The following is a 7,912-nucleotide window of genomic DNA, read 5'->3' as shown; positions in this document are numbered from 1 at the left end:
CACTCCCCATACGTAGGCCGATCCCGAAGTTAATGCAATGCCGGGCCGACCCGCGGCCGAGGTGAAGCAGGCGTTAAGCACTCCCCATACGTAGGCCGATCCCGAAGATAGCGCCGGGCCGAACCGTGGCCGAGGTCAAGCAGGCGTTAAGCACTCCCCATACGTAGGCCGATCCCGAAGTTAATGCAATGCCGGGCCGACCCGCGGCCGAGGTGAAGCAGGCGTTAAGCATTCCCCATACGTACGCCGATCCCGAAGATAGCGCCGGGCCGAACCGTGGCTGAGGTGAAGCAGGCGTTAAGCACTCCCCATACGTAGGCCGATCCCGAAGTTAATGCAAAGCCGGGCCGACCCGCGGCCGAGGTGAAGCAGGCGTTAAGCACTCCCCATACGTAGGCCGAGCCCGAAGACAGTGCCGGGCCGACCCGCGGCCGAGGTGAAGCAGGCGTTAAGCATTCCCCATACGTAGGCCGATCCCGAAGGTAGCACCGGGCCAAACCGTGGCTGAGGTGAAGCAGGCGTTAAGCACTCCCTATGCGTAGGCCGACCCCGAAGATAATGCAATGCTGGGCCGACCCGCGGCCGAGGTGAAGCTGGCGTTAAGCACTCCCCATACGTAGGCCGATACCGAAGTTAGCGCCGGGCCGACCCGCGGCCGAGGTGAAGCAGGCGTTAAGCATTCCCCATACGTAGGCCGATCCCGAAGATAGCACCGGGCCGAACCGTGGCTGAGGTGAAGCAGGCGTTAAGCACTCCCCATACGTAGGCCGATCCCGAAGTTAATGCAATGCCGGGCCGACCCGCGGCCGAGGTGAAGCAGGCGTTAAGCACTCCCCATACGTAGGCCGATCCCGAAGACAGCGCCGGGCCGAACCGTGGCCGAGGTGAAGCAGGCGTTAAGCACTCCCCATACGTAGGCCGATCCCGAAGTTAATGCAATGCCGGGCCGACCAGCGGCCGAGGTGAAGCAGGCGTTAAGCATTCCCCATACGTAGGCCGAGCCCGAAGGTAGCACCGGGCCAAACCGTGGCTGAGGTGAAGCAGGCGTTAAGCACTCCCTATGCGTAGGCCGACCCCGAAGATAATGCAATGCTGGGCCGACCCGCGGCCGAGGTGAAGCTGGCGTTAAGCACTCCCCATACGTAGGCCGATACCGAAGTTAGCGCCGGGCCGACCCGCGGCCGAGGTGAAGCAGGCGTTAAGCATTCCCCATACGTAGGCCGATCCCGAAGATAGCACCGGGCCGAACCGTGGCTGAGGTGAAGCAGGCGTTAAGCACTCCCCATACGTAGGCCGATCCCGAAGTTAATGCAATGCCGGGCCGACCCGCGGCCGAGGTGAAGCAGGCGTTAAGCACTCCCCATACGTAGGCCGATCCCGAAGATAGCGCCGGGCCGAACCGTGGCCGAGGTGAAGCAGGCGTTAAGCACTCCCCATACGTAGGCCGATCCCGAAGTTAATGCAATGCCGGGCCGACCAGCGGCCGAGGTGAAGCAGGCGTTAAGCATTCCCCATACGTAGGCCGATCCCGAAGTTAATGCAATGCCGTGCCGACCCGCGGCCGAGGTGAAGCAGGCGTTAAGCACTCCCCATACGTGGGCCGATCCCGAAGATAGTGCAATGCGGGGCCGACCCGTGGCGGAGGTGAAGCAGGCGTTAAGCACTCTCCATACGTAGGCCGATCCCGAAGATAGCGCCGGGCCGATCCGCGGCCGAGGTTAAGCAGGCGTTAAGCACTCCCCATACGTTGGCCGACCCCGAAGGTAATGCAATGCCCGGCCGACCCGCGGCCGAGGTGAAGCAGGCGTTAGCACTCCCCATACGTAGGCGGATCCCGAAGATAGTGCCGGGCCGACCCGCAGCCGAGGTGAAGCAGGCGTTAAGCACTCCCCATACGTAGGCCGACCCCGAAGATAGCACCGGGCCGAACCGTGGCTGAGGTGAAGCAGGCGTTAAGCACTCCCTATGCGTAGGCCGACCCCGAAGATAATGCAATGCCGAGCCGACCCGCGGCCGAGGTGAAGCAGGCGTTAGCACTACCCATACGTAGGCCGACCCCGAAGATAGTGCCGGGCCGACCCGCGGCTGAGGTGAAGCAGGCGTTAAGCACTCCCTATGCGTAGGCCGACCCCGAAGATAATGCAATGCCGGGCCGACCCGCGGCCGAGGTGAAGCAGGCGTTAGCACTCCCCATACGTAGGCCGATCCCGAAGATAGTGCCGGGCCGACCCGCAGCCGAGGTGAAGCAGGCGTTAAGCAGTCCCCATACGTAGGCCGATCCCGAAGATAGCGCCGGGCCGATCCGCGGCCGAGGTTAAGCAGGCGTTAAGCACTCCCCATACATTGGCCGACCCCGAAGGTAATGCAATGCCCGGCCGACCCGCGGCCGAGGTGAAGCAGGCGTTAGCACTCCCCATACGTAGGCCGATCCCGAAGATAGTGCCGGGCCGACCCGCAGCCGAGGTGAAGCAGGCGTTAAGCACTCCCCATATGTTGGCCGATCCTGAAGATAGTGCCGAGCCGACCCGCGGCCGAGGTGAAGCAGGCGTTAAGCACTCCCTATGCGTAGGCCGACCCCGAAGGTAATGCAATGCTGGGCCACCCGCGGCCGAGGTGAAGCAGGCGTTAAGCACTCCCCATACGTAGGCCGATCCCTAAGATAGTGCCGGGCCGACCCGCAGCCGAGGTGAAGCAGGCGTTAAGCACTCCCTATGCGTAGGCCGACCCCGAAGATAATGCAATGCCGGGCCGACCCGCGGCCGAGGTGAAGCAGGCGTTAGCACTACCCATACGTAGGCCGATCCCGAAGATAGTGCCGGGCCGACCCGCAGCCGAGGTGAAGCAGGCGTTAAGCACTCCCTATGCGTAGGCCGACCCCGAAGATAATGCAATGCCGGGCCGACCCGCGGCCGAGGTGAAGCAGGCGTTAGCACTCCCCATACGTAGGCCGATCCCGAAGTTAGTGCCGGGCCGACCCGCAGCCGAGGTGAAGCAGGCGTTAAGCAGTCCCCATACGTAGGCCGATCCCGAAGATAGTGCCGAGCCGACCCGCGGCCGAGGTGAAGCAGGCGTTAAGCACTCCCTATGCGTAGGCCGACCCCGAAGGTAATGCAATGCTGGGCCGACCCGCGGCCGAGGTGAAGCAGGCGTTAAGCACTCCCCATACGTAGGCCGATCCCGAAGATAGTGCCGGGCCGACCCGCAGCCGAGGTGAAGCAGGCGTTAAGCACTCCCTATGCGTAGGCCGACCCCGAAGATAATGCAATGCCGGGCCGACCCGCGGCCGAGGTGAAGCAGGCGTTAAGCACTCCCTATGCGTAGGCCGACCCCGAAGATAATGCAATGCTGGGCCGACCCGCGGCCGAGGTGAGGCAGGCGTTAAGCGCTCCCCATACGTAGGCCGATACCGAAGTTAGCGCCGGGCCGACCCGCGGCCGAGGTGAAGCAGGGGTTAAGCATTCCCCATACGTAGGCCGATCCCGAAGAAAGCACCGGGCCGAACCGTGGCTGAGGTGAAGCAGGCGTTAAGCACTCCCCATACGTAGGCCGATCCCGAAGTTAATGCAATGCCGGGCCGACCCGCGGCCGAGGTGAAGCAGGCGTTAAGCACTCCCCATACGTAGGCCGATCCCGAAGATAGCGCCGGGCCGAACCGTGGCCGAGGTGAAGCAGGCGTTAAGCATTCCCCATACGTAGGCCGATCCCGAAGTTAATGCAATGCCGGGCCGACCCGCGGCCGAGGTGAAGCAGGCGTTAAGCACTCCCTATGCGTAGGCCGACCCCGAAGATAATGCAATGCCGAGCCGACCCGCGGCCGAGGTGAAGCAGGCGTTAGCACTACCCATACGTAGGCCGACCCCGAAGATAGTGCCGGGCCGACCCGCGGCTGAGGTGAAGCAGGCGTTAAGCACTCCCTATGCGTAGGCCGACCCCGAAGATAATGCAATGCCGGGCCGACCCGCGGCCGAGGTGAAGCAGGCGTTAGCACTCCCCATATGTAGGCCGATCCCGAAGATAGTGCCGGGCCGACCCGCAGCCGAGGTGAAGCAGGCGTTAAGCAGTCCCCATACGTAGGCCGATCCCGAAGATAGCGCCGGGCCGATCCGCGGCCGAGGTTAAGCAGGCGTTAAGCACTCCCCATACATTGGCCGACCCCGAAGGTAATGCAATGCCCGGCCGACCCGCGGCCGAGGTGAAGCAGGCGTTAGCACTCCCCATACGTAGGCCGATCCCGAAGATAGTGCCGGGCCGACCCGCAGCCGAGGTGAAGCAGGCGTTAAGCACTCCCCATATGTTGGCCGATCCTGAAGATAGTGCCGAGCCGACCCGCGGCCGAGGTGAAGCAGGCGTTAAGCACTCCCTATGCGTAGGCCGACCCCGAAGGTAATGCAATGCTGGGCCACCCGCGGCCGAGGTGAAGCAGGCGTTAAGCACTCCCCATACGTAGGCCGATCCCTAAGATAGTGCCGGGCCGACCCGCAGCCGAGGTGAAGCAGGCGTTAAGCACTCCCTATGCGTAGGCCGACCCCGAAGATAATGCAATGCCGGGCCGACCCGCGGCCGAGGTGAAGCAGGCGTTAGCACTACCCATACGTAGGCCGATCCCGAAGATAGTGCCGGGCCGACCCGCAGCCGAGGTGAAGCAGGCGTTAAGCACTCCCTATGCGTAGGCCGACCCCGAAGATAATGCAATGCCGGGCCGACCCGCGGCCGAGGTGAAGCAGGCGTTAGCACTCCCCATACGTAGGCCGATCCCGAAGTTAGTGCCGGGCCGACCCGCAGCCGAGGTGAAGCAGGCGTTAAGCAGTCCCCATACGTAGGCCGATCCCGAAGATAGTGCCGAGCCGACCCGCGGCCGAGGTGAAGCAGGCGTTAAGCACTCCCTATGCGTAGGCCGACCCCGAAGGTAATGCAATGCTGGGCCGACCCGCGGCCGAGGTGAAGCAGGCGTTAAGCACTCCCCATACGTAGGCCGATCCCGAAGATAGTGCCGGGCCGACCCGCAGCCGAGGTGAAGCAGGCGTTAAGCACTCCCTATGCGTAGGCCGACCCCGAAGATAATGCAATGCCGGGCCGACCCGCGGCCGAGGTGAAGCAGGCGTTAAGCACTCCCTATGCGTAGGCCGACCCCGAAGATAATGCAATGCTGGGCCGACCCGCGGTCGAGGTGAGGCAGGCGTTAAGCGCTCCCCATACGTAGGCCGATACCGAAGTTAGCGCCGGGCCGACCCGCGGCCGAGGTGAAGCAGGGGTTAAGCATTCCCCATACGTAGGCCGATCCCGAAGAAAGCACCGGGCCGAACCGTGGCTGAGGTGAAGCAGGCGTTAAGCACTCCCCATACGTAGGCCGATCCCGAAGTTAATGCAATGCCGGGCCGACCCGCGGCCGAGGTGAAGCAGGCGTTAAGCACTCCCCATACGTAGGCCGATCCCGAAGATAGCGCCGGGCCGAACCGTGGCCGAGGTGAAGCAGGCGTTAAGCACTCCCCATACGTAGGCCGATCCCGAAGTTAATGCAATGCCGGGCCGACCAGCGGCCGAGGTGAAGCAGGCGTTAAGCATTCCCCATACGTAGGCCGATCCCGAAGTTAATGCAATGCCGGGCCGACCCGCGGCCGAGGTGAAGCAGGCGTTAAGCACTCCTCATACGTAGGCCGAGCCCGAAGACAGTGCCTGGCCGACCCGCGGCCGAGGTGAAGCAGGCGTTAAGCACTCCCCATACGTGGGCCGATCCCGAAGATAGTGCAATGCGGGGCCGACCCGTGGCGGAGGTGAAGCAGGCGCTAAGCACTCTCCATGCGTAGGCCGATCCCGAAGATAGCGCCGGGCCGATCCGCGGCCGAGGTTAAGCAGGCGTTAGCACTCCCCATACGTAGGCCGATCCCGAAGATAGCGCCGGGCCGACCCGCAGCCGAGGTGAAGCAGGCGTTAAGCACTCCCCATACGTAGGCCGATCCCGAAGATAGCACCGGGCCGAACCGTGGCTGAGGTGAAGCAGGCGTTAAGCACTTCCTATGCGTAGGCCGACCCCGAAGATAATGCAATGCCGGGCCGACCCGCGGCCGAGGTGAAGCAGGCGTTAGCACTACCCATACGTAGGCCGACCCCGAAGATAGTGCCGGGCCGACCCGCGGCTGAGGTGAAGCAGGCGTTAAGCACTCCCTATGCGTAGGCCGACCCCGAAGATAATGCAATGCCGGGCCGACCCGCGGCCGAGGTGAAGCTGGCGTTAGCACTCCCCATACGTAGGCCGATCCCGAAGATAGTGCCGGGCCGACCCGCAGCCGAGGTGAAGCAGGCGTTAAGCACTCCCCATACGTAGGCCGATCCCGAAGATAGCACCGGGCCGAACCGTGGCTGAGGTGAAGCAGGCGTTAAGCACTTCCTATGCGTAGGCCGACCCCGAAGATAATGCAATGCCGGGCCGACCCGCGGCCGAGGTGAAGCAGGCGTTAGCACTACCCATACGTAGGCCGACCCCGAAGATAGTGCCGGGCCGACCCGCGGCTGAGGTGAAGCAGGCGTTAAGCACTCCCTATGCGTAGGCCGATCCCGAAGATAGTGCCGGGCCGACCCGCAGCCGAGGTGAAGCAGGCGTTAAGCAGTCCCCATACGTAGGCCGATCCCGAAGATAGCGCCTGGCCGATCCGCGGCCGAGGTTAAGCAGGCGTTAAGCACTCCCCATACGTTGGCCGACCCCGAAGGTAATGCAATGCCCGGCCGACCCGCGGCCGAGCTGAAGCAGGCGTTAGCACTCCCCATACGTAGGCCGATCCCGAAGATAGTGCCCGGCCGACCCGCAGCCGAGGTGAAGCAGGCGTTAAGCACTCCCTATGCGTAGGCCGACCCCGAAGCTAATGCAATTCTGGGCCGACCCGCGGCCGAGGTGAAGCAGGCGTTAAGCATTCCCCATACGTAGGCCGATCCCGAAGATAGCACCGGGCCGACCCGCGGCCGAGGTGAAGCAGGCGTTAAGCATTCCCCATACGTAGGCCGATCCCGAAGATAGCAACGGGCCGAACCGTGGCTGAGGTGAAGCAGGCGTTAAGCACTCCCTATGCGTAGGCCGACCCCGAAGATAATGCAATGCCGGGCCAACCCGCGGCCGAGGTGAAGCAGGCGTTAGCACTACCCATACGTAGGCCGACCCCGAAGATAGTGCCGGGCCGACCCGCGGCCGAGGTGAAGCAGGCGTTAAGCACTCCCCATACGTAGGCCGATCCCGAAGTTAGCACCGGGCCAAACCGTGGCTGAGGTGAAGCAGGCGTTAAGCACTCCCCATACGTAGGCCGATCCCGAAGTTAATGCAATGCCGGGCCGACCCGCGGCCGAGGTGAAGCAGGCGTTAAGCACTCCCCATACGTAGGCCGATCCCGAAGATAGCGCCGGGCCGACCCGCGGCCGAGGTGAAGCAGGCGTTAGCACTCCCCATACGTAGGCCGACCCCGAAGATAGTACCGGGCCGACCCGCGGCCGAGGTGAAGCAGGCGTTAAGCACTCCCCATACGTAGGCCGATCCCGAAGTTAGCACCGGGCCAAACCGTGGCTGAGGTGAAGCAGGCGTTAAGCACTCCCCATACGTAGGCCGATCCCGAAGTTAATGCAATGCCGGGCCAACCCGCGGCCGAGGTGAAGCAGGCGTTAGCACTACCCATACGTAGGCCGACCCCGAAGATAGTGCCGGGCCGACCCGCGGCCGAGTTGAAGCAGGCGTTAAGCATTCCCCATACGTAGGCCGATCCCGAAGTTAGCACCGGGCCAAACCGTGGCTGAGGTGAAGCAGGCGTTAAGCACTCCCCATACGTAGGCCGATCCCGAAGTTAATGCAATGCCGGGCCGACCCGCGGCCGAGGTGAAGCAGGCGTTAAGCACTCCCCATACGTAGGCCGATCCCGAAGATAGCGCCGGGCCG

This window comes from Dermacentor albipictus, chromosome 2 (assembly GCF_038994185.2).
Source record: "Dermacentor albipictus isolate Rhodes 1998 colony chromosome 2, USDA_Dalb.pri_finalv2, whole genome shotgun sequence".
NCBI lineage: Eukaryota > Metazoa > Arthropoda > Arachnida > Ixodida > Ixodidae > Dermacentor > Dermacentor albipictus.
The sequence above is the reverse complement of the archived record's forward strand: the minus strand, read 5'-3'. Positions refer to the sequence as shown.